We start from the raw sequence: 27,348 nt of genomic DNA on the forward strand, positions 1-27,348 counted from the left end.
CAGCTGCTGCCTGGCACTGATCACTAAAGTTGAGTTTATTGTCCACCAATACCCCCAGGTCCTTTTCGGAAGTAGTTTTACCCAGTGTTTTATTATTTAGCACATTACTGTACTTATAATTTCTAAGGCCCAAATCCATAACCTTACATTTATCCACATTAAACTTTATCTGCCATTTTACCACCCAAGCCTCTAGCTTCTCCAAATCCCTCTGTAATATTATATTATCCTCCTCTGTTCTGATTGCTCTACCCAGTTTAGTATCATCTGCAAAAATGGAGATTCTACTCTGTAGCCCCTTTACAAGATCATTAATAAAAATATTAAATAGAAATGGACCCAATACTGACCCCTGTGGTACCCCACTAGAAACTAAAACCCAATCTGAATATGTTTCATCAATGACCACCCTCTGTTTACTGTCACACAAATAGTTACTTACCCATTTGCATATGTTTTTCCTGAGTCCCAGCATCCTCATCTTGTAGACCAACCTTTCATGCGGCACAGTATCAAATGCCTTTGAAAAGTCCAGATACACAACATCCACAGCCTCCCCCAGGTCCAGTCTATAACTTACCTCTTCATAGAAGCCGATCAGATTAGTCTGACTGGACCGATCCCTCATAAATCCATGCTGATGCTGCGTCATAAGATTATTTTCATTAAAATAATCCAGTATAGCATCTCTTACAAACCCCTCAAATACTTTACCTACTATAGATGTTAGACTTACGGGCCTGTAGTTTCCAGGATCACCCTTTGACCCCTTCTTGAATATTGGTACCACATTAGCTATGCGCCAGTCCTGTGGAACAATCCCTGTCGTTATAGAATCTTTAAATAATAGGAATAAGGGTCTGTCTACCACAGTACTCAATTTTTGCTAAACTCTAGGATGGATACCTTCTGGGTCCGGTGACATGGATTTTAATGTTTTTAAGGCGTCTCCTTACTTCTTGTTGTGTTAGGCAGGTGAGATTTATTGGAGGATTTACATTATCCCTAGTCATGTCGTCTGTTATGAGATTCTCCTCTGTGAAGTCACTAGAGAAGAATGTATTTAGTAGATTGGCCTTTTCCTCTTCCCCCTCCACCATTAAACCCAGATTATTTTTGAGGGGACCAACATTTTCAGTTTTAAGTCTTTTGTTATTTATATAGGTGAAGAACATTTTGGGATTCATTTTACGTTCTGTGGCAATCCTTCTTTCAATTGCAATTTTTGCTTCTTTTATTTGTTTTTTTTTACACATTCTATTCTTCTGTCTATAGTTGCTCAATGCTTCCCCACTACCTCCTTGTTTTATTCCCATATGGTACGTGTCGTTCACACAATTTACCCAGGATGTCCTTAAATATTTCCCATTTCTGTTGTGTACTTTTATTTCTAAAGGCATTGTCCCAGTCTATGTCGACAAGGTCCTCTCTTAGTTTTTGGAAATTAGCCTTCCTGAAATTTAATGTTTTTGTTGCCCCTCTACTAATCATTTTATTAAAGGATAATTGAAAACTTACTATGTTATGGTCACTATTACCTAAGTTCTGCCACACTGGTAGCTGATAGAAGGAAGTGAAAAAAAAATGGCCTCTGTGCCAATCCACATTGTCTCCTGCTCCTTCTGCTCTCCCACCTTAGAAGACAAATCTTCCATGCCTCTGTCTCACATTGTGTGTGTTTGCTGAGATCAGGCTGATGATGCAGACAGGGGGCAGGGCATGATCTCCCAGGAGGCGGGGCTGGATCCCCCAATCCCCTGAGTAATTCACCATTTCTGACCATCCAGAAGCAGGTGATGCACTGATTTCTGTGATTGTGCAAAAGTGTTCAGTGAAATTAGGGCTGTGTTCACACATGTTAGAGTATCATTGCAGTACTGCAGCATGTTCACAAAAATGATGCAGTAACACAAGTAAATGATGCTAAACGACAGAGAGGATCAGAGCCTTATTGTGGTGCTCAACTTCAAAGATAACAGATGCTTGATCATAATATGTGCGTGGAAATGAAAAAAAAAAATCTAAAAGTTCTTTACTTTATTCCAATATCAGCGTTACAGGTAGAGAATACAGCATGCTGTGTGGTGTTACAGGTAGAGAATACATTATGCTGTGTGGTGCTACAGGTAGAGAATACAGCGTGCTGTGTGGGTGGGTAGGACAAGAATGAAATGATAAAGTAATGCAAATAATTCAGTAACACAATGAAACTGCAATGTGTGAACACAGCCTAGATTTTCGGCAATAGATTTGGGCGGGGAATGTGCAGGGTGGGGGACTGTGATGAACAGCTGAGGGAAAGCATTGCATTCTGGAACCTGTAGTACTATGTAGAACTGCTCAACCAGAAAGTGCAGAAACACAAAATAGTACAAAACCCACCCAAAACAAATGGATAGTTTCAAAACTGGAATAGATAGGTAAGTAATGCTTTATGCTTCTGCAGAAGTTTCATTTTTTTTTTTACCTCTACCTGGAGTTCCCCTTTAAGTGCTTTTCTCGGTTTTCTAGGTTTCGGTCTTGAATTTTCAGATTTGTACTGAGTAATTTTAGGCTGTGTTACCATTATGAAGAAAATTGCTTTTGTCCCCATAATAATGTACAAAAAATAAAATTAAAATAAAATCACAATCAGATAATATAAAGAAATAAAAAAGAATCTTTATTTGGCTCTAAACGTCTTATCTAGGTGACACATTGTAAGTATGATGAGTTACTATTCTTTCCAATAAAGCTATTTTTTTTCTGTTACACTCCTGATTTTGGCTTACAAATGCTGATACATAGTGATGAGTGAGCATGCTTGGTACTCGATCGAGCATTAGGGTACTAAGACATTACTAAGGGACATTACTAAGGCCACATTAGGCGTTGCATACAGACCCCTAAGAGGTGCTCAGTGTACTCTTTTTTTTATTTTGTGGCTGGTGGTGCTGCTGTACTACATTGTATTGCTGGGATTTGTAGTACACCTGCATAGAACTTCACTGCTCATTGCAAGGGTGTGTCACAGAGTGTGTATAGGTGCAGCCACTACCGGATTGTATCCCATAGCCCCCCCAAAACTAGTGAGACCACAAGAATTTTTCCTGATTTCTGTTTTTCATACGCAAGGTCTATCTAAGTTCACAACTGCTTGCACAGAGTAAAGGTGGTGACACAGATTGTGTATAGGTGCAGCCACTACCGGATTGTATTCCACAGCCCCCCAAAACTAGTGGGACAGCAAGCATTTTTCCTGATTTCTGTATTTCATACGCAAGGCCTATCTAAGTTCACAACTGCTTGCACAGAGTAAAGGATGTGTCACAGAGTGTGTATAGGTGCAGCCACTACCAGATTGTATCCCACAGCCCCCCAAAACTAGTGGGACCACAAGTATTTTTCCTGATTTCTGTTTTTCATTCGCAAGGTCTATCTAAGTTCACAACTGCTTGCACAGAGTAAAGGTGGTGTCACAGATTGTGTATAGGTGCAGCCACTACCGGATTGTATTCCACAGCCCCCCAAAACTAGTGGGACAACAAGCATTTTTCCTGATTTCTGTATTTCATACGCAAGGCCTATCTAAGTTCACAACTGCTTGCACAGAGTAAAGGATGTGTCACAGAGTGTGTATAGGTGCAGCCACTACCAGATTGTATCCCACAGCCCCCCAAAACTAGTGGGACCACAAGTATTTTTCCTGATTTCTGTATTTCATACGCAAGGCCTATCTAAGTTCACAACTGCTTGCACAGAGTAAAGGTGGTGTCACTGAGTGTGTATACGTGCAGCCACTAGCGGATTGTATCCCACAGCCCCCCAAAACTAACAGGACCACAAGTATTTTCCCTGATTTCTGTATTTCAGGTCGCGGAATCTCACAAGTTGTACAGCTCTTTCTCCTCTTCTTCTTCCTTCCCCTCTTTATAACTCTCCACAAGCACGTCGCCTCCATTTCGTAGCGCTAGCTGCATCATCAGTGGGTAAGTGCCAACAGGCGGTGTTGAAACTGCTGAGCTTAGGCAACAAGAGGCACAGGGCATCACGGCGCAGTCAGATTTTTTGCTCGCGCCACGGACCCTTAACCCAGGCATGGTTGTGTGTGTCAACAGGTGGAACCTGGTGGCGGCTCTGCAACTCGGAAGCCTCACACATGTACCATGCCTGGCCCACGTGTTCAACCTAGTGGTGAAGCGGTTTCTTAAGACCTACCCCAATTTGGCTGACTTGCTCACCAAGGTGCGGCGCATCTGTGCGCATTTCCGCAAGTCAACTACGGATGCTGCCACACTTAGGGCAGTGCAAAGGCGCTTGCAACTGCTTCCTCACAGACTGCTGTGCGACGTGCCCGCAAGGTGGAGTTCCACCTTCCAGATGGTAGCGAGGGTTTACCAGCAACCCAGAGCCATTGCGAAATGCCAGATGTCAACCTCGGTAAGAAGCGGTAGTCAGGTCAGTCAGCTACCTCAAATCTACAATGAGGAGTGGACGTGGATGTCTGCTATCTGTCAGGTACTGGGCCCCATTGAGGAGTCTACGCAGATGTCAGTGGCGATGTTGCCATCATCAGCCTCACCATCCCGCTGCTGTGTCTGCTTCAAAACTCCCTGCTCAGCTTGAAGTCTAACACTTTGCCTTTGTCTCAGGAGACGGGTGAAGAACAGCCGCCACTAGATAGCCAGACCACCCTGACGTCAGTTTCTCACCACGGAGTAGAGGATGAGGAGGATGAAAAAGAGGAGGAAGAGGAGCAGACTGGTGCCGAGCGTGTATGGCCTGAAGAGGAGGAATTGGTGGAGGAGGAGGAGGAAATTGAGGCTAGTGAGGAGAGGGAGTTCTTGCGTGTTGGGACTCTGACGCACATGGCTGACTTTATGTTAGGCTGTCTTTCCCGTGACCCTCGGGTTAAAAATTTTTTTTACAACACACATTACTGGGTGTTCACCCTCCTGGACCCTCGGTACAAACAGACCTTTTCCGCTTGCATTCCAGTTGGGGGCTAGGTTCACACTATGTAACTGTGCGGCTGTATTTTTTATGCGGCTGTAAATGTGCGGATGAAACTCCGGCCGTGGGAAAAAATAGACATGCGGCTCAAAACATACGGTCATTTACTTTGAAATCTGGTTCAACTAAAAATAACAAATAAAATCTTAAGAAAGTGATGCAAACACCTCTGGATGCATCTGGGAAAGCAGGGACACAGTTTACATGAATTGCTATTACCGGGGTTTGCGATCCTCTGCACTAATGCCGATGTCTCTCATGGTTAATCTATTAAAATAATAAAACACATTTTCGTTGTAATAAAGTGCCTTTCGTTGTTCAATAATTAAATTTAAACTAATCCATCATTTTGCAATTAAATATACTGTTAAAATAAATAGATATATAAATAAATGTATATTTATATATATATTTATTTTTTGACAGTATATTTAATTGCACAATGATGGATTCGTTAGAATTAAATTATTGACCAACGAAACTGAATTTATTTCAACAAAATTGTGTTTTATTAATTAAATATTAATTGGTACAGGAAGCTCCATAAGCCGTTAATTCATATGCCGGCAATAGAGCTTTCTGTACTAATCATTTTATACCGGCTAACACTAGGCCCCAACTTAGTAATGGATTCCGTCTATTAGACGGCTTCCACTACTTAGTCTATAAAGTAAAGAAATAAAGACAAGACACAAGTTAAAATTTTTTTTTATTCAAATAAAAACACCCCCACACCCCTCATTGACCATTTTATATAAAAAAAAAAACATTAAAATAACGCTGGTCATCGACGTAGTCCACTTAATCCGACGTAATCCACAGGATACCGATATCTGAAAAACAAAAAGGGAGAAACACACAAAAAACACACAAACAGGAGCACAACACCCATCATTGTGAGCGGTGTTGTGCTCCTTACAGTATGCAGCATCTTTACAGATCGCTGCTTACAGTCTGGCCCCCAAGGGGTTAAGGGAGGATGTATTGCATCCCCCTTAACCCCTTGGGGGCCAGACTGATGTCAGACTGCACCCATCCCAGCAAGGAAGGGGTTAACTGACCCCCCCTTCCTTGCTGGGAGGGGTGCAGTGCTGGGGAGGGGGTGGGGAGAGCTCTATACTCACCCCGATGTGTCCTCTTCGCTGGTCCGCAGCACAATGAAGTCACTGTGCTGCGGACCGGCTCATTATATGTGCACTGAGCCGATCAGCCAATCAGCTGAGCGCACATATAATTCTAAATGTTTCTTCTAATAATGCTATTGTGATAACATAATTAGAAGAAACATTTGATGTTTTCATTAAAGTAAAGTGATGATTAGTACAGAAAGCTCTATTGCCGGCATATGAATTAACGGCTTATGGAGCTTCCTGTACCAATTAATATTTAATTAATAAAACACATTTTCGTTGAAATACATTCAGTTTCGTTGGTCAATAATTTAATTCTAACGAATCCATCATTGTGCAATTAAATATACTGTCAAAAAATAAATATATATATAAATATACATTTATTTATATATCTATTTATTTTAACAGTATATTTAATTGCAAAATGATGGATTCGTTAGAATTAAATTATTGACCAACGAAAGGGACTTTATTACAAAGAGAATGTGTTTTATTAATTTAATATATTAACTATTAGAGGCATCGGCATTCGGCATCATTGCCGGCTATTTTTGAAGTACTCCTTACGGACCGCCTGTCAATCCTCGGCCGCATGTCCAGCCGCAAACAATGGTCTTGTTCATTTTTTACGGGTCCGTTTACGATCGGGCCGTAGATTCATACATAGTGTGCACTGTGCAGCCGTATATCCTATACTTTCCAGCATACGCATGAACCAACAAAAATACCGCCGCACAATTACAGCCGCACAGTTACATAGTCTGAACCTGGCCTGAGAGTGAATCAATATCAACAGGCCCTGGTGCAGAAGCTGAAAATGTGCTTCCCATCTGACACCACTAGCACACAGAGAGTTCTGTGGGCCAAAGAGCGGTGGAGAGGAGCGGTGGAGCAGGCAGCTTGTCAAGGGGCAGGGGAACACTCTCCAAGGCCTTTGACAGTTTCATGGCACCCTTAGCAAGACTATGTCAACCGTTCCTAGTCTAGACAGAGTAGGGTGGAAGCCTTCAGGAAGATGGTGAGGGAGTATCTTGCTAACCATACCAACATGCTTCCCGATCACTCTGCTACCTACAACTACTGGGTTGCAAAGCTGCGTACGTGGCCCGAACTGCCGCTTTACGCCTTGGAGGTGCTGTCAGAGTCTTGTCAGAGCGGTTCTTCAGTGCAGCTGGTACCATCATCACTAATAAGCGCACCCGCCTGTCAACTGACAGCGCTGACAGGTTGACGTTTATAAAAATGAACAAAGCCTGGATTTCACCAGAACTGTCCACCCGGGGAAAGCAGCTCAACATGAAGATTCTTGGTATCACCTCTCCTCCTCCTCCTCTTCCTTCAATTCTCAGCCAACAGCAAAGTCTTCTTCCGCCATGCTGTGTCTGGCCTAATTATTGGGAGGCTCAATTGCTTCCTCACTAACTTCTAATGGTTCTCTGTGTCCTCACTGCTATGCTCCGACGTCACACTGCGGAGGAGCGTGACTGGTGGCTGGGGGCCAGTTGATTACGCCCCAGCCAACCAGCCAGCTGTTTTATTTATTTTTTTCTAATCTAGCCATGGCTGGGGCCTCACCACCCCCGGTCGAGAGGCATCAGGTGTACCTTTGATGGTGACTGACAGCTGGCCTAGCCAGTTAGCTGTCAGCACCTAGGTTCGTGTCCACTAAAAATCCCAGCCCCTGGACTCACTCCAATTTTTGGGTAGGCTCACTTGCTTTCTCACTTACTTTTAATGGTTCTCTGTGTGCTCAATGCCATGCAGTGTCTGGCCTAATTTTTGGGATGCTCACTTGCTTCCTCACTAACTTTTAATGGTTCTCTGTGTGCTCAATGCCATGCTGTGTCTGGCCTAATTTTTGGGAGGCTCACTTGCTTCCTCACTCACTTTTTTAATGGTTCTCTGTGTGCTCAATGCCATGAAGTGTCTGGTTTAATTTTTTTTTTTTTGGGGGGGGGGGGGGGGGCTCACTTGCTTCCTTACTCACTTTAAATGGTTCTCTGTGTGCTCAATGCCATGCATTGTCTGTCCTAATTTTGGGAAGGCTCACTTGCTTCCTCACTCACTTTTAATGGTTTTCCGTGTGCTCAATGCCATGCAGTGCCTGGACTAATTTTTTGGAGGCTCACTTGTTTCCGCTCTCACTTTTAATGGTTCTCCGTGTGCTCAATGCCATGCAGTGCCTGGACTAATTTTTTGGAGGCTCACTTGTTTCCGCACTCACTTTTAATGGTTCTCTGTGTGCTCAATGCCATGCAGTGTCTGGCCTAATTTTGGGGAGGTTCACTTGCTTCCTCACTCACTTTTAATGGTTCTCTGTGTGCTCAATGCCATGCCGTTCCTGGCCTAATTTTTGGGAGGCTCACTTGCTTCCTCACTCATTTTTAATGGTTCTCTGTGTCCTCACTGCAATGCTCTGACGTCACACTACGTATGCGGAGGAGCGGGACTGGTTGCCGGGGGCCTGCCGATCACGCCCCCGCCAACCAGCCAGTTTTTTTTTCTTGTCTAGCCATGGCCAGGGCCTCACCATCTCCGATCGAGAGGCATCAGGTGTACCCTTGATGGTGACTGACAGCTGGCCTAGCCAGTTAGCTGTCAGCACCTAGGTTCGTGTCCACTAAAAATCCCAGCCCCTGGACTCACGCTAATTTTTGGGTAGGCTCACTTGCTTCCTCACTTACTTTTAATGGTTCTCTGTGTGCTCAATGCCATGCAATGTCTGTCCTAATTTTTGGGATGCTCACTTGCTTCCTCACTCACTTTTAATGGTTCTCTGTGTGCTCAATGCCATGCTGTGTCTGGTATAATTTTTGGAAGTCTCACTGGCTACCGCTTCTACCTTGTTCACTCTGTCCTCACCGCCATGCTGCGTCAGGCTAAATTTTGGGGTGTTTCATCAGATGCTACCTCTGTTTTAATGGTTTCCTGTGTTCTCACTGCCATGATGTGTCAGGCTGAGTTTTTGGGTGGTCCATATGCCTACCTCTGTTTTAACCAGGCTGTTGCACAGAATTAGGCATAATGGTGCCATTAGGCAGCCTCAGAGGCATACATACATGCTGCCCCTGCTGTTTCCTGTCCATTTCCGTTGTGTTTCCATCAATTTCTGAGGTTGACAGGTTTTCACACGTCATTCCCTCTACCGAACTTTAGTCTCCTGCAAAAATGCTCGAGTCTCCCATTGACTTCAATGGGGTTCGTTACTCGAAACGAACACTCGAGTATCGGGAAATACTTGCCTCGAGTAACGAGCACCAGAGCATTTTAGTACTCTCTCATCACTACTGATACAAATTACTGACTAAAACACTGACATGCAAATATTACGTAAGGTGACGTTTGTTAAATAGAAAACTTAAAGAAACCCTATGGGCCCCATGTATCATCCGGCGAACGGATGATTTTTTGCGGAAAGTGGCGATTTGTGTATTTTTTTATTCGCAAATGGCCGATTCGCCTCTACATAAATCTCCGTAGCGCCGGAGCTGCGGGGGCATTTATAAGTCCGGCGTAAAAAACGCCGGACTTAATAAATGCCCCCCTATATGTCTATACATTATACCTTTTGTGTAAAGTTCTTGTCTGTTTTAACAAAACAATATGATAATGAGGTTTATTTTCTTTTACTTGAGTTAAAAAAAATATTATTTTTAGGTAATGTTTTCAACAGGTAAAGAGAATTAATTAACTATCTTTGTCTGTTATTTCTGCCAGACTTGGTTGGACGGCTTTTATTCTCTTCTTTTGTCATGAAGCAGATAACAACCTGTAGATAGATTTACCTGCATTCATTTTTAATAAATTTAATCTTCTGTATTTTGTTTTTAAGAAAAAAGAAACACAAGGCAGTCGATGTACTGTATTGTGTATGCCTGAAAAGTTTTCCTTTTAATGAGAAAAAAAAACTTTTTTATATCCACTTTTTCAAACCATAGGACTCAAAGGAAGAAATATGTAGGCAAATCACAGTGTTAATAGTATGTCTCAAATTCCTTCCTTTTCATTATTTAAGGAAAATCAATTTTGAAGCTGTTGAGCTTTAAATAAGTTCCATTAAAAAAGATAATTTTCTTCAGGGCTTCAGCAATATTATACTATGTAAATAGAACCATATATTTGCTTATATAAGTAATCCGTTCATAGAAATGCTTTTATATATCAATCAATCTTTTTATCACTGCACGCAGTGAAATTATTCTCTGCCACTATATGAAGATAAGTCTAGAAATCCCTTGCTGTTACTTCGTATCTAGAGTCATTTTAATCAACTTAAGATGGCTCTTTCATTGTAGCTCTGTTCCCCTTCAGGAAAATTGTCATTGCCAGAATTTCAATAACTTTACATATTCTTTGCAAGCGCTTTATGCCTTTAATTGTGCTTCTCTGTATAGAAGTAAAAAGTGCTAGCGTCAATGGAACCTAGCATCCTCTGTAAAATTTTTCTCATTATGCTCTTCTGCTAAGTGATAGTCTCTTTTTCCCCATAAGGGCTACTCAATTTCTATCAAGAGACCTAGCACCATTATCCCTCAACAACATCAGATTATTAATGTTATTTTAAAGAAGTTTTCCCAAGATGAAACATTATTCTCTGTCCGCAGCACCCCTATTGATCCTGGGAACGGAGGACAGAGTCCCCCAAATGATTGATGTGACAGCACGCATTCATGGTTAGTGCATGGCAGCATTAACAGCTGCTGTTGCCCTAGGCACTAAACCTGAAGTCGCGAGGTTTTGGCAACATGCATTTCTCTACATGTAGAAACATTGTCTAAATTGCATTTTTCATGGTTTTTAACTGCTTAAAGCATTAACAAATTTCCACATTGAATCAATGATTAGAGCAGTCTGCATATTATCTGAAGGAATTCTCACCAAAGGATTGGTAGATTGGTAGGTAATAGCTCCAGGCGTCACCTTTACCAAAAAAATAAAAAACAAAAAAGTTGTTTCCATTCCTGCTCCCTGGTGCTGCCCTAGGCACTGGACCATGGGTGCCTAGTGGTAAATACGGCCCTGGTTAGTGCTCTGTTTATTCTCTCTGGGGGTTCCAAACATCACTAAAGACTAAATTCAGTAATGCTTTGAATACCCATAGAAAATAAATGGAGAGCTGGACATTCATGCATGCTGCTTCATTCGGAAGACAAATGACCCCAATTCTCAGGATCAATCGGCAGGTTCCAGCAGTCAGGACCCCACAAATCAGCTAGTTGTTCCCTATACTTTATATAATAGATGATGTTTGATTTTTGCATGACTCTTTTAATGATTAGAGAAGTGTAGCCTCTCAGCTCTCAAATAGCATATCAAAGACTTGTCGTATTACAACTGTTTCGGCTGAAGTTGCCTGCACAGCTTTAAGGCTACAGTGGTTACAAAAAAAGTTTTCATACTCACCTTCATAGTAGGGCCTATGGTTTTTAGGTGTAGAGAGTACCAGAAATGGACCTCTAAAGTTCAAAACGGTTTGGGCCATGTTTAAACAGGAAGCCAAATAAATTCTCAAATGCTGTCATTTCTACCACCTTAAAAAAAACTGTTGGAGTTGTCAAACTATAGAAACATTAGGGTTTGTTAAGCTACTCGACAACTATGGATGCCATAAGCACTGTGCCAAAAAACTAATCCGATTACTCTGTCAACCATGGATGATGAAGTCACTGGACCTCCATAAATGAAGTCAGTGTACCATTAGCTACTATAGCGTCACTGTTTCACAGCCTACTAAGTTTTAGGATAGTGACCGTAGGGATCTGACAAACACTGAGCCATCTCTCAAGCACAAGGTGCTAAATATACTACTGACCTACATCCTTGTTTTCCATGTAGCAAATGTGATACTGTATATTATATATGAAATGTTTGGGGGAAACCACAGTTATTAAAATGTTTTATTTATCTCTATGTTACATACTGCCACTATCAGATTTTCCAGTGTGTTTATCTAGCTAGTCTTATACTGGAAATATGCTGCAAATGAATTTTATTAGTTCTTAATTTAGTATTAGTTTATGCTAGGCTGACATGCCCACTTGTCTGGTATATAACCAGCCAGCATTAAATTAATCTCTGTAGCTAACCAGCTTAATCCACAGGAGCTCAGAATTGTAAGTTTATGGAAATGCAGATAACAGTAATGCAGGGATCAGTCATCATTAAAGTTGTGCAGTAAAAAATATATGTATGAATATATTTTACTGCTGCTAGTTTGTTACACTAATGTGAAGAGTGTGATAGAACGAATAAAAATACTTAAAATAAAAAAGCAAAAACATAAAAATGAATGTAATAAAACATACTGTGAGGCAAGGCCATGCAGGCTAGTTAAGAAACTATAATCTCTATCTTTTTATAGTACTGCATATAGTCAAGACTCTAGGCTTAAAGCGAATGTGCCATCAGGTATATTGCTGCTATTTTTTTTACCTTAAACATGTGTATTGCCTGTGCAAGGATGCTGGCGGCGCGGTCCCTTTTTTGAATTGCCGCCCAGATGAAGGACCGCACCACCAGCATCCCCGCGCCAGTGCTAAGTGATTAAGGTAAAAAAAATTGCAGCAATGTACCTGATGGTACATTTGGTTTAATTATACCACCACCACAATAAGGCTGGGTTCACACTACGTATATTTCAGTCAGTATATTTCAGTCAGTATTGCAACCAAAACCAGGAGTGGATTAAAAACACAGAAAGGCTCTGTTCACACAATGGTGAAATTGAGTGGATGGCCGCCATGGCAAATATTTGCTGTTATTTTAAAACAACGGCTGTTTTATTGAAATAATGGCAGTTATTTACTGTTATATGGCGGCCATCCACTCAATATACATATAACAGTAAATAACTGCCATTATTTCAATAAAACAGCCGTTGTTTTAAAATAACAGCAAATATTTGCCATGACGGCCATCCACTCAATTTCAATATTGTGTGGACAGAGCCTTTCTGTGTTTTTAATCCACTCCTGGTTTTGGTCGCAATATGAGGACCACAATACTGACTGAAATATACATAGTGTGAACCCAGCCCAAAATTATATAATATACCAACTAAAGATGAAGTTTATTTAAAAAACAAACATGCTAGAGATGACCAAACTTTTCAAAAGTTCGGCCGCCCATTTTACTGATCTTTGGCAAAAACTTCAGCTCTGACCAAACTAGTTTTGTTTGAACCCAAACTTTGCATCTAATATTAGAACCACTATAACAGTCTGTGCACATAGCATCAACAATAATTTTAGAGATAGCAGGTTTTAGGGAGAGATCTCTGTGAGGGACAGTGAGCAGTAAATAACACAGATAATGTAAGTAAAGTACCACACAAACAAAGCAATTAGTTAAAGAGGCACTGTCACAATTTTTTTTTTAAATATATTTAGGAAGTCAATAGTACATCAAGGTAAGGTTTAAGGAGAACAAGCACAAGCACCTGTCATCAGCAGTTGACCTGGGGTTGCTAGCTGGTAAAAGCAGTGCGCTTGTTGGTTTTTTACTTGGGCACTTGTCACGGTGGCCAGGAGTGGTGATGTCCACCCCCGGGTATACTGGTACAAGGGTAGCACTAGGTGTGTGGGTGCAGGTGCAGCGGAAAGGAAATAGCACAGAGTCCCGTATTTAAACAAGAACAACTTTATACTGAAGAAATCTTCGGTGCAATACAACTTGATACTTTTGAAGGTGAACAGTGCACATAAGATAATCACGAAAATAGAATGTCCTTTCTCTTGATGGACAAAACACAACATTCAGCTTTGATGCTGGTAAAGTAGATTTTAGCTTAAAAATTTTGCTTAAGTCTTGTGGCCTTGCCTAATAAGTGCAGAGCTCTGGCAGGATAACTTTTAGTGTAACTTATTTAGAAGGCGAATCTCATACTCACAGTTAATAATAGCAAGAGATTCCCAGGTTTGAATGACTATGTATAGCTAACCCCTCAAGGTTTCCCAGGTAGGTCAAGTAAGTTCCAATGGAGAACTTCAGCATAATGGGGTATTCCCCTCAAAATTTTTATTGTTTAATAAAATGTAGAAGCATACTTACCTGTATGTTTATTTTTTTTCACGGTTCCTCAGCTTGCCATGCAGATTCCCCTTCTCAGATGAAGACACCAGCCCGGCATCCCAACACAGCCCGGCAGCACATCACTACACAAACCCCGGGAGCCCAGCAGCCATGGCCTGGCATCCTGACACCTGCCAGCTCATCAAGCCACTGCCCCGGGATCCTGACATCCCTGCTTGCCGCCAGCATCCCTCTGATCTCCACCTCCCCCCTACACACCTCCCCATCATGGACATCGGCTCTGCTGCATCATCATCATCATCGGCTCTACATCATCATCATCATCATCATTATCGGCTCTGCTGCATAATCATCATCAGCTCTGCTACAACATCATCAGCTCTGCTGCATCATGATTATCATCAGCTCTGCTACAACATCATTGGCTCTGCTGCATCATGATCATCATGAGCTCTGCTACAACTTCATCTGCTCTGCTGCATCATGATTATCATCGTCTCTGCTACAACATCATCGTCTCTGCTGCAACATCAGCTCATCAGAAAGAATCAATGCATGATGGGAAATGTAGTTTCCCTGCCAGCGCCATCTTTGATCTAGAATGGCCTTTAGAAAAACTTTTAACTTAGGAACGGTGGCAGCTAGAAATATGGGAGACAACTCAAAATACTCAGGGGGACTTGGTGAGTGCATTTTTTTTTTTTTTTTAGCTCTTGGGGGGAATACCCCTTTAATCTTTTTGCTCCACTACAGACTAATCCTGTTCTTGGATAGTTCTGATTAGTTTCCAGATGGTCATCCCAGGTATAGGCAAAGTGTACCCAAGTGACAGTTACCCCACCTTTGGGTTTGCATACTTTTTATCTCACAGACTCACAAAACATCTTCTGTCTCTCTCCAACTAACTGACTAGAAGCCCTCCCACCAGGAACTAAGTAACCTCTTTAACCACCTATTTAACTTATGCACAAGCCAAAAAGACAGAAATGGCTGCACATCGCACCCATGGCTGACACAAAAGCTAATTCAGCTACATTTAAAACCAACATCAGAAGTTAGTATATAATTTGGCCAAACCATATTGCCTCATGTACCACGTGAAGGTCTTTTGATACACATGAGTCCCTAACCAAAAAACATCACTGTGCCGGTCAGTGACCACAATCCCCGCAAAACGTGCACAAGCAGAGAAAGGGGCCACGGAATGGCCCTGCAACCCCATTGTCACAGGACCAGACCCTAAAGGGCCCCCCAGACCCCGCAGGCGTCACCGGCGGAAAAGGTGGACCCCAAGCAACACAAGTGTGAACAAGCTCTTACCTCTCTCCATTCCTCTGGAGGTAGAATGGGAGAATGCTAGGAGATCCTCCCCTTATGTACACAGGTGCTTCCTGCTACTTTGGTTCACATGGGTCTTACAAAGCACGAGTGCTAGCCACAATGAAAAAAGGGACAGAATACATAAAATATGCACAAGCCAAAAAGACAGAAATGGCTGCACATCGCACCCATGGCTGACACGAAAGCTAATTCAGCTACATTTAAAACCAACATCAGAAGTTAGTATATAATTTGGCCAAACCATATTGCCTCATGTACCACGTGCAGGTCTTCTGATACACATGAGTCCCTAACCAAAAAACATCACTGTGCCGGTCAGCGACCACTATCCCCGCAAAACGTGCGCAAGCAGAGAAGGGGGCCACGGAATGGCCCTGCAACCCCATTGTCAAAGGACCAGACCCTAAAGGGCCCCCCAGATCCCGGTGGTGCTGGCTGGGTTTTAGTGTGGCATTTTTGGGTCTGGTCCTGTGGCATGGGGGTTGCAGGACCGTTCCATGGCCTCCCTTCCCTGACTGTGCACGCCTGCGGGGGTGGTGGTTGCTGACTGTGTGAGGTGCAGCACTCTTTTTTTTCCCTGAACCATATTTTGTTTCTCTCTTTTCTCCGTGTTTTGCACTCCTCCTGGTGAGACCCACATGACCGCAATTAGCAGGAGACACCTGAGTGCTCATGGTTTTAATCCCTCCTGTCTGTCCCATTCTATCTTTGATAGCTATGGTGAGTGCAATACCTTATCCAGACTTGTGCTGTTTGGGGGCAGCTTCCTCCGCCGGTGGTGCTGGCTGGGTTTTAGTATGGCATTTTTGGGTCTGGTCCTGTGGCATGGGGGTTGCAGGGCCGTTCCATGGCCTCCCTTCCCTGACTGTGCACGCCTGCGGGGGTGGTGGTTGCTGACTGGCACAGTGTGGACTTAGTGTAGGGACCCATGTGTATCAGATACCTGCACGCGGTACATGGGGCAGTGTGGCTTGATCAATTCACATACAGAATTCTGATGTTTTTTATGCAGCCGAGAGGTACTAGTATCAGCCATAGGTGTGAGGTGCAGCACTCTTTTTCTTCCCTGAACCCACCTATTTAACTATCTAAACTATCTAACCACCTATTGTTGGGGAAAGTGCTGGAAGAGTGAGGTGTAAGGGTGTGATAGGAGGAGAAGTTTGAGGAACCTAAGCTGTTAATTGGACAACACATAACAGTAGAACACACAAGTTAACCCTTTATCCTTCAGCTTTGCACAGAAAGGGAAAAGTAAGACATCAAGTGGTGCAAAACAACACCCATCATCCCAGAGTGTGACTCCTGAAAAAGTTACCCTTCGACAGGTGGAATACGGGACTTAGTTGCACGCCTGTACTGGGACACTACATTAATTAATACCTTGAGGCTAAGGAGGAACTGTTTTAAATCGGATTGGCCTAGCGCTCATGTCTCCTGATTGGACATCTGCCCTGCAATGTTTGTGGACAAGTGGCACATTACTGCTGCAGGCCCATTCCCCTGACAACCTGAACAAAAACTCCCAGGCTCAGGGGAATAATAGGAAGAGGCACAGAGGAAGAGTTAGGCATAGTCACAGGGTCAGGAATTTTTCTGACAAGGTAGGATAAGGTAGGATTCAAAAGCAGTGCATAGAGGGATTTGTGTCACATTATGTGTACATTTGTTAGATTTTAAGAGCAACATGTTGTACTGTTTATCTGCGCACATTTTAATAAATCTCCCAATCGTTTCCTCATTTTCTAGGTGCAAAAACTGTTCCTACTCCAATAAAAGGGACTTTTTTTATATTCTGAAAAAGCCATTCTTACAATATCTTTGTGTGCATATAAACACAAACTGGCATCTGCCATCAAATCGAATAATCGAGTGCAGCTCGAATCGAGCGATCTCATTGATGCCAGCAATTTAACCTCTAAATCAGGGGTGGGGAACCTTTTCCATGTCGAGGGCCGGTCGGGCATTAATAAAATCATTCGAGGGCCGCATACCGTGTGCAGCAGTTAGTAGCGTGGGTTTGCAGCACCCGGGGCAAGGCAAAGTATTGTTCCCCTAGTGACCCTGCTATTGTAGTTAACCCCCAGTAATGCCCCTGCTATTGTAGTTAACCCCCCCAGTGATGCCCCTTGTAGTCTAGTTAACCCCCAAGTCATGTCCCTGGTAGCCTAGTTAACCCCCCCAGTGATGCCTCTGGTAGGCCTAGTTAACCCCCATCAGTCATGTCCCTGGTGGCCTAGTTAACCCCCATCAGGCATGTCCCTGGTGGCCTAGTTAACCCCCATCAGGCATGTCCCTGGTGGCCTAGTTAACCCCCATCAGGCATGTCCCGAGTGGCCTAGTTAACCCCCATCAGGCATGTCCCTGGTGGCCTAGTTAACGCCCAAAAAAAATAAATAAACATCCCACTCACCTTACCTCCGCTCCCACGCTGCCCATGTCCTCTTCTGTCCCAGGTCCTCTGTGCCGATCTTCTCCTGCAGGCGGCGCGCGATGACGTCACTTCATCGCGCGCCGCCTGCAGGAGAAGATCGGCATAGACAGCAGCGGCCTGCAGGAGACTGAAGACACGCGCCGCTCTGCTGGGGAAGAAGCCGGCATAGACAGCATCCTCCTGTGTCCGGCAGCTGTCACAGACACCGGAGGATGCTGTGTATGCCAGCTCCTTCCTCCTCCAGAGCGGCGCGCATCACAGGGGAGCTGCGGGCCGCGGGCCGCATCGGGAGGTCTCAGGGGCCGGATGCGGCCCGCGGGCCGGAGGTTCCCCACCCCTGCTCTAAATGCTGTGATTAATAGTGATTGCAGCATTTAGGTGGTTGTTTGACAGGAGACCACCCTGTCAGACATCCAATTGGTGCTCCTGCCATCTATAGGCTAATATGGTAGCCAGAGGTTTTTCGAATTCTTCTGTGGCTCTCATGTTTACGTCTACTAGTACAGTGCCAGTTTTAAAGATTTTAACATTTTTGTATAAACTTCACCCCTTTTTCATACCAGGCTGAAAAGTGTCTGTAAGTGGTGGAAAAGTATATAAAATGCAAAATAAATGTGGAGAAAAGTCCTGTGTGCCAATTTTTCAGCTAAAATGTTAGGAATGTCAGAAGATAGAAAGTACAACCACATTTAGTGATTCCCAAAAAGGAAAACCAAGGGGAAACTTTAGTTTGGCTAGTATAGAAACTAGAAGATAAAATGGATAAGTAACCTGGATTTGTTTAAGGGAACAATTCTTATACTCGCCTCAAAACTTTCACAGGGTGTCTCACTTATCTCTTAACAAGCTCTAGAGAAAGTTTACAGTGGAATCAGAGAAGAAATTCCGATAAGTTATATCCCTTTATTTCTTTTTCATACAGTAATTTGTCTAAGACAATAGTAGAATAGCCCTTACATTTGTCCGAAGGACAGATAATATTGGGATGATATAAGTATATGACCTTGTTTGAAGTGTTATTCTAAGAAGTGCTTGAACACTGTAAGAGTTCCGAAAAAGCTGTTGACATCTTGTAAGATGGTAAAAAAGTTTACTGTATATGTTTTTTTAGGTATACAATTTAAACCATTATTTATATACAGTAACTAAAAGACATTCAGGGACATTTACTAAGTAGTCTAATTTGTGTGACTCTTCTAATGAGAATGAGTGTATATTTTGTTTCAATATCGTGTGACTGATTTAATAAAATGTAGCACTGATAGTGTAAAAAGTAGCAAAAAAAATTGCAAAAATTAAAAAATTGCGCAAACATATTCACCTGGTACTGACCAGATGTAGGCCTGCATCAGTTTGTGCGACTTTTTAAAAGTCTGAATTTATGAATTTGGAGCTAATCCCGGATTGTGCAAACTTTTGGGTTAACTTATTACTCAAAAAAAAGTTGTATTTAAAAAATATTCACCCGTAGAATACTGGTTCATTAATAGACCGAAAAATGGGTCAAAAATCAAATTATTCACCAAGAAATAAGCGCAAAGCTCTTGATAAATTTCCCCCTATATGTTTAGAATTTAGGATAGTTACGACAGGCTTAACATTAAGTTTGTGAATGGTTACTCAAACCCATACAGTGTGCAAGCACTTCTTTTCGCAAGATAACATTCATTAAATTACTTGCTAACAGAATCCATATACAGTGGATTTCTTACGTTATATGGATTCTTCTAACAAGTAACTTAATAAATGTTACATTTTAAAACAGACAATAATATATGGTGACTAGATTGCTCAGCTGTGTCTGATATTGATTTTTCAAATAGTGTGGTGAAGATTACACTTCTTTTCACAAGGACAAAGCAATTGTACATTTTCGGCAATCCCTTAACGATTTCTGGATAAAGGAGTCATTTTAGGAATGTTTAATCCTAAAAAGAGATTATTTATGTGTCTGACTATACATCTACCAATGTGCATGGTTTACCTAAGAAGACATCTCCTCCACCATTCAGGTTAAGTGTGTCAGGTAAACGCTCTCTTTTCGAGAGATTAGGACACTGGTTAGATGAGACACTACAGCCTCAAGTGCCATTCCACATAGTAAAGCAATTTAGGGTGTGTGACATATGAGGTATATGACAATTGTACAATTGTACAAACTATGAAAAAGAGCTCATTGTAGAAGTTCTAAACATGTCAGTTCTTTTTCCAGGATGTTTTTTATAATGCTTTCTGTATTTTCCATGTGATGGACTTCTAATATTATGAATCTAATAAAAAAAAAAGCAAGACTTTTAAAGACTGTTAATTACTAGAGATAAGCGAATCTGTTCACCTTAAATTGTGTTTAACCCAATCTTTCTGCTGGTTCATTGCGGCAAACCTTCAAAATAGAAAACATATAACACGTATAACTCCCCCTTCCCAACAAAGAACACTCTGGCCCCAAGGAGGTCAAGTGGGGATGCATATCATCCCAATTTAACCCCATCTGGGCCAGACTGTGCTCCATCTGCTGTGCTGAGTGCATCACGCCCTACCTGTTTTTGCTGGGATGACCACAGTGCACTCAGAACAACAGATAAAGCACAGTCTAGCCCCAAGTGGGTTACATGAGGATACTATGTATCCACACTTAATCTACTGAGGGCCTGACAGTAAGCAGCTATTTGTACAGATGCTGAGGAGCAGAACACTTGTGCAAATAATGAATAATCTGCTCCTGTCTTTTCTTGTCTCCCTCTTTTTATTTTTAGATATCAATATCCTGAGACTTACTTTGGATAATGGTGCAACAGGTCCTGGCGGTAGCAGGCTGATGTTATTAGGCTGGGAAGGCCAAAATAAATGGCCCTTTCTATCCTTGTATTACTAGGCTGCTGCTGTTTGTTTTTTTGACTTGCCATTTTTTTTTATTTTTAATTATTTATTCTAGAGCCTAAGGCCATGTTCCCATAACGTAAGTTTTGTATAAATCACTTCCGTTGTTGCCGATTTGTAACAATGGCCATGATTAATACACAACTTGCGTTGCATAGAGGTCTGAGGGAATACCAGCTGGAGTGGTACACAAAAATTTATTGAATAGTGGCCGCACAAGCCTGACAGGTCAGACAATGGAGAGTGCAGCACCGGGCGCACTCTCCATTGTCGGCTATGGTGAATTGAGCACAAATGAAGATCATCTGGCTGGTACTGGAGTATACGCCGGGATGATCTTCACTAACACCGGCTGTTCTGTGACCCAGCCAGGTCACAGAACAGCTGTTGTTTCATGTTGTGAACATGGCCTAATAATACCAGCCTGCTACCACCCAGACCAGGAGAGTCATTTTTTGATGCTTCGGGACTGCTGGTACCTGAATCTTTCCAGTACCCCATAGTAGTGGATACTGGAGATAATAATGTGGGAGTTAGTGTTAGCTGTCAGATGGCTTCCATTAATAAGCCTGTAATGGGCTTAAATAAAGACAATAAACAATAGATTTTTTTTTATTTTTTTTTTAATAAAAACTCCCTCACATGCCTCGTTGATAATTTAACAACTTGTAGCTTTTGTGGTAATAGCAGGGACATATAACTTGCAATATTTTGAGGACAGAAACTAGTGACGTGAAGGTCGTGCAAAACCGATTAAGAATGATTTTACAGATATAAAGTCAAAATCATACCTCCAATATAATCTGCCAACTTACTGAGATTGAAATCCTTAGTGTTGAAGGACTGATAATGATCACTTTGTTACAGCTCCTTAAAAAGAAAAGGTTTTAAAAGAAGAGATTGGGTAGGTTATAAAGGAGAAGAAACAACAGAGTAAAGGTGACCTTGCTAATCATATACTTTCCCTTTCATGGGGTTCATGGAAGAGTAAGGTTTAAGGAAATACTCATTTTTTATATAATTGGAGATTTAGGACTAAAAATTCTTTAGAAACTTTAGAAATTCTCTTCTCCACTTATTCTGCAAAGCCAAATCATTCAGATGTTCAACAAATTTGAAACCGGCTGAATTTTTTCTAGCTTCTCTATTCAAGACTATAGAAATGACTTGTATGCTTTTTATGTCAGATTGACTCTCAGGAGATATAAGACATATTACTGTATAAGCAGTTCTCTTCTTTTCAACACACTTATAGCTTTTTGTGTATCATTGTTCACTTCCGCTTGTTGTCCTGTCATATCACTGAATCCTTGTAATACAAGTGACATGTCTGTAGTTTACAATTACACTCTACATTAAGTGTGAAACTGTCACAAAAGATGATGACTCATAGGTTCCATTCATCTGCATATCCAGTATTTGCTAGTCTCACAGAAGGCGGCCTGTGTGTCACAATCTAAACTGCATGAGTCATTGCAGTAAAATTCTGCAGATTCTCATGTTGACAATATGAACAGTATCAATCTTTCCAATAGGTTAGTGTTACATGGTAATGCAAGTGTTTTCCTAGTAAATGTACAGGTTTCTTGTATGGTTTATGTACTTATTCCTTCTGCAGTTTTGATGGTAGTATCTTTGTTTTTTGTTTGAGGACTACAGCTCTGACTAGGTTTATGCAACACTTTTAAGGCAAGCCAGGGATTCTGGACAGTCAGGGCACTTTACCACTGTCCTAAGGGTGCCTTCACATGTATCGCAGCGGATTTGATGCTGCAAGTTCCACACTGAAATCTGCTGAGATACACAGAAGTGTCATTCCCTAAGGCTCTACATTCTCACAGCGGATTTTCATTCCACTGTGAGAATGTATCCTCTGTCCACTTAAAGCGTCTTGATGCAGTTATTGTCCTAAAAACTACTTTTAACCCCTTAAGGTCAAAGCCTATTTTCGTTTTTGCGCTTTTGCTTATTCCATTTTAAGTTTAAAAGTCCATAGCGCTTGCATTTTTTCACCTAGAGACGTATATGAGCGCTTATTTTTTGCTAAACCAATTGTACTTTGCAATGACAGGCATTATTTTTCCATAACATATGCTGCGAAACCGGAAAAAAATCATTTGCGCTGTCAAATTGAAAAAAAAAAGAATTTGTTTTGATTTCGGGGAGTTTTGCATTTACGCCGTCCGTCCTATGGTAAAACTGACTTGTTATGCACGTTCCTCAAGTCGTTACGATTACTATGATATATAACATGTTATATTGTATCGGATGGCCTGTAAAAAATTCAAACCATTGTTACCAAATATACGTTCCTTAAAATCGCTCCATTCCCAGGCTTATAGCGCTTTTATCCTTTGGTCTATGGGGCTGTGTGAGGTGTCAGTTTTTGCGCCATGATGTGTTCTTTCTATCGGTACCTTGATTGCGCATATACGACTTTTTGATCGTTTTTATTACATTTTTTCTGGATTTGATGCGACCAAAAATGCGCAATTTTGCACTTTGGAAATTTTTTGCGCTGATGCCGTTTACCGTGCGAGATCAGAAATGTGATTAATTAATAGTTCAGGCGATTACGCGCGCGGCGATACTAAATATGTTTGTTTATTTATTTATTTATTTATATTTATAAAATGGGAAAACGGGGGTGATTTGGACTTTTATTAGGGGAGGGGATTTTTTATTAATAAAAACACTTTTTTACTTTTTTTTTACTGTAACTAGAAGCCCCCCTGGGGGACTTGTATATAGACAGCACTGATCGCTCATAGAGATCAATGCTGTCTATATACACAGCAAAGATCGATTAGATCGGTCATAGATTACTATGGCCTGCTGCAGGCCATAGCAATCTATTGCCGAGCCGGGATCAGCGTCATTCCGACGCTGAGGCCCGGCACGGGCAGAAGAACGGATCTCCCCCCCGCGATCGCATCGTGGGGGGGATATCCGTCCCACTAGACACCAGGGATGTGTTTACCTAAGCCTCTAAGTGCAGCTGTCAGGTTTGACAGCTGCACTTAGAGGCTTAATTAGCCGGCGCGGCAACGGGACCCGCGTTGGCTAATAGAGGCACTGCCCGGCTGCACGTGTCAGCCGGGATCAGCGCCGTTCAGAGCGGGGTCCCGGCGGGACCCCGCTCTGAACACCCCGAGCGGCACCATGACGTATCAGATACGTCATGGGTCGCTAAGGGGTTAAACTTGTAGACCCATGCCCAATGGGAGCATCTGTGCCCTAACTTTGCACCACCCCTCTGTCCCTCCTCCCTACCCTCTTCATCATTAGGAATGCCACTGGAACATTTTCTCCTGTCTGAACATTGAACAGGTGCCTTAACGATCCAGCCCATGTTCAGTATTCATACAGCTGACGAATAGGAGACAATCTGCCTGGAGCAGTCCTAATGATGAGAATGCATACACAATCTAGGCCTGCCGGTTTAAAAGTTGTTTTTTAGGACAATAACTGCTTCACTTGCCGAACGTACCCCAGGACAGATCTTGGATTACAAGCAGTTTGTCTGAAGGTTCAAGCAGTTTGGGGGGTCAGATTGTGGGTACAGAGTCGCTTTAACCCAACAGCTGCCGGGCTTATATATTACCTGTCCGCACTCCTGCTTGCTTCTCCAGCTCCCAGCTCCTTGACGTCTCATTTAGCCATTCAGTAGCTGCCGTGGGACAGTGGACAGGTAATTTATTAGCCCAGCAGCAAGTGGATTAAGTGGGCAGGGGCTACATTCTTGCAGTGGAATGAAAATCCAGCTATAGAGCTATAGACAATGAGACTACAGAGTATCACAGCAGATTTCACTATGGTACTCGCAGCGTCAAATCTCCAATACTCTATGTGTGAAGGCACTTTAAAGGATTTTTTTTTAAATGAGGGAGATTGTAATTGTAAATTGTAATGTGGCTCTTGGAGTGGTGAAATAAAACTTGGGTGAGCCCCATGAGGTGCTAGTCCCAATGTTTGAGGTTAAGGTTTGAGGATATAACTGTTTTGTGGTTTTAGTATGGACAAAAAATATAACCTTATGGTTACATTACCAGTTCTTTGTCACAAATATTTTTGGCCAGATATTACGTCCAATAATAAATACTGTTTGAAAATCTATTGTGGTGAAATTCAAGGCTAGTAATGGTTTGTTTATAGTTAGTCATACTAAACTGATTCAGATAATGGCAGGTTTTGGATGCCACAGTCATTGATTAAAACTACATTTGCCCTTAGGCACCGGTGATTCTGTGCCTAGGGCAGAAGTGTTAATGGGGCCAGTTCTGCGGTTAAAAAAAAAAAATGTTATATATATATATATATATATATATATATATATATATATATATATATATCTGCATAGGGCTATGTTTACATTTCTTTCTTTTTTTGAGAAGAATGAATGCTGATTGAAATTAAATCTGCATCCTTTCTTTTCTGCAGGGGCAGCATTGAATTCAATGCAATGCAGCCCGCTGTGTTCCAACATCATTGTTTTAATGCCTGTTCTTTATAACGGGCATTAAAATAATGAACATGCCTATTAGCTGTTCACACAATGTAAAGTATGGCCGGCAACCACACTTTACATTGTAGTGAATGGTTAATTGATTTGTGGGCACACCCAACAGTGCTCGCAAGTCAATTGTAAAAAAAAAAAAAATGTTCCTGCAGTTGATACGGCTGTATCGACTGCAGGAACGTGCCAAATGCCATCCGACAACCAGCAGTATGATACCGTCCATTGCTATGCAATGGAATAGCTTTTACTAAGCTGAACACAGAAAAAAACATTAATTTGTGCTTCTGGGCCAGTGCTTATAGGTAACACATGTCATATACTTATGTTAATGCCTAAGTTGTACATTTTTATACAAGTGATTGCACAAGACATATTTTCATTTATGTTGTATATAGGCATTCTACACATTGTGCTGGAATTATTTACTATATATTTGTCCTACCATTTAGGCGTTCATTGTTAGGATTTGTGCACAACGAGAAATAGGTGAGGAATTTCAAACAGAATCTGCGCTTAATTTTACACATATTGCTCTTTAAATTCCTTCTGTAAAATATGTACAGAGCAATGTCCTACTGTGTTCAATGGGATTTCTGCTCTGTTGCTTACAAATTGTGGAATGTCCCGCCATGGATCCAGTTTCCACCCAAAGGGCAGAATTCCGCTAGAAAAATCCCATGAAAGTCATTGAAGCTTCGTATTTCTGCTTGAATTCCGCAACTATTCCACCAGAGCTAAAGAACAGGAAATTTTAAGCAGAAAACTTTTCTTTTCAATTCCTCACCTATTCCCCACCTATTCCAGTGTGAACATACTCTTATTTGGGGAGTGTTCCGTAGTAAAAGGTATTTTTAATAGGTAAGAGCAAATTAACAATACCATTGTTAAGATTTTGGCTCTCCCATTAGTATTCCCATTACGAATATTAAAGAATTAGTTGTGTTTTGTGTCTTTTACGGTAATTTGTGATAACTCACTATAACTAAAGATAATCCTTGGCATGCGCTATTGTAAATATGTTTGTATTTAATGCAAGCACGTATCCAGGGCAGAAAAATGCAGCTCTATGTAGCCAGGCTTAAATAGAATTAAGGCTAAACAGTTTACCTTTAAATGGCATTGACTGCAATTTTGACTCTACTTCACCACTAATGTTGGATCAATCCACTGAAATCTATTTCATGTTGCTTTTTTTTTTTTTTTTTTTTTTAACCATTCTTCAACACTTAAACAGACTGCAAGTTTCTTGCCTGATGAATCTCTTTAAGCCATGTTTTATTTTTCATGCCTGCAAGGGTATATTGCAAAGGCACTGGCAGAACCTATTACTCATTATCTGAATGTGATTAAAACTTTCAAATACATTGGTGTTCAAAGCAGTTCAACGCAGGAAAAAAAAATCAATAGAAGCACCATAAAGTAAAATAACAATCCCAGCAACCAGTTCCTTGCTATCGGTATATGGATAACCCTGATTTATAAAGTCTTTTATCAGTCTCATAATAATAAACTTTAAGATAAGCTCAGAGGTGCAATTGGTGATTATGTGTACTTATTATATACCAATTCCATCTGGTTAACTTCACATATGAGAGCCTTTATGGCAGAAGGCAAGTATAGCAATAACTCACACAATATACTAGTCACACTGTAACCTAGCATATTATGAGAATGATCCATAATTCAGTTCAATCAGTTCTTCAAGCAGAGAGGAAACAAAAATCAATTAGATCACAGGCAGCCTCTGAATGTAAGAGTCCCCCTGCCTAAACAGCATTTCACACTCTCCTCCGAGGCATATGGCATCACATACTCAATAGACTTCAATAGAAGGTTAATGCCAACTGTTTAAAACACACAAGCCTTTAGTCTAATGGACTGGATCTACCACTTAGTTTGCAATCAGGAAATCATTTTTTAGAAACATGGTAATTGCAAACACTATGCGCGAAGGACTAAGCACTTCTTTTCCATATATTATTTTGCTGGCCTGTTATTAATTGACTGATTTTATGACA

This window comes from Dendropsophus ebraccatus, chromosome 1, assembly GCF_027789765.1.
Source record: "Dendropsophus ebraccatus isolate aDenEbr1 chromosome 1, aDenEbr1.pat, whole genome shotgun sequence".
Classification (NCBI taxonomy): Eukaryota; Metazoa; Chordata; class Amphibia; order Anura; family Hylidae; genus Dendropsophus; species Dendropsophus ebraccatus.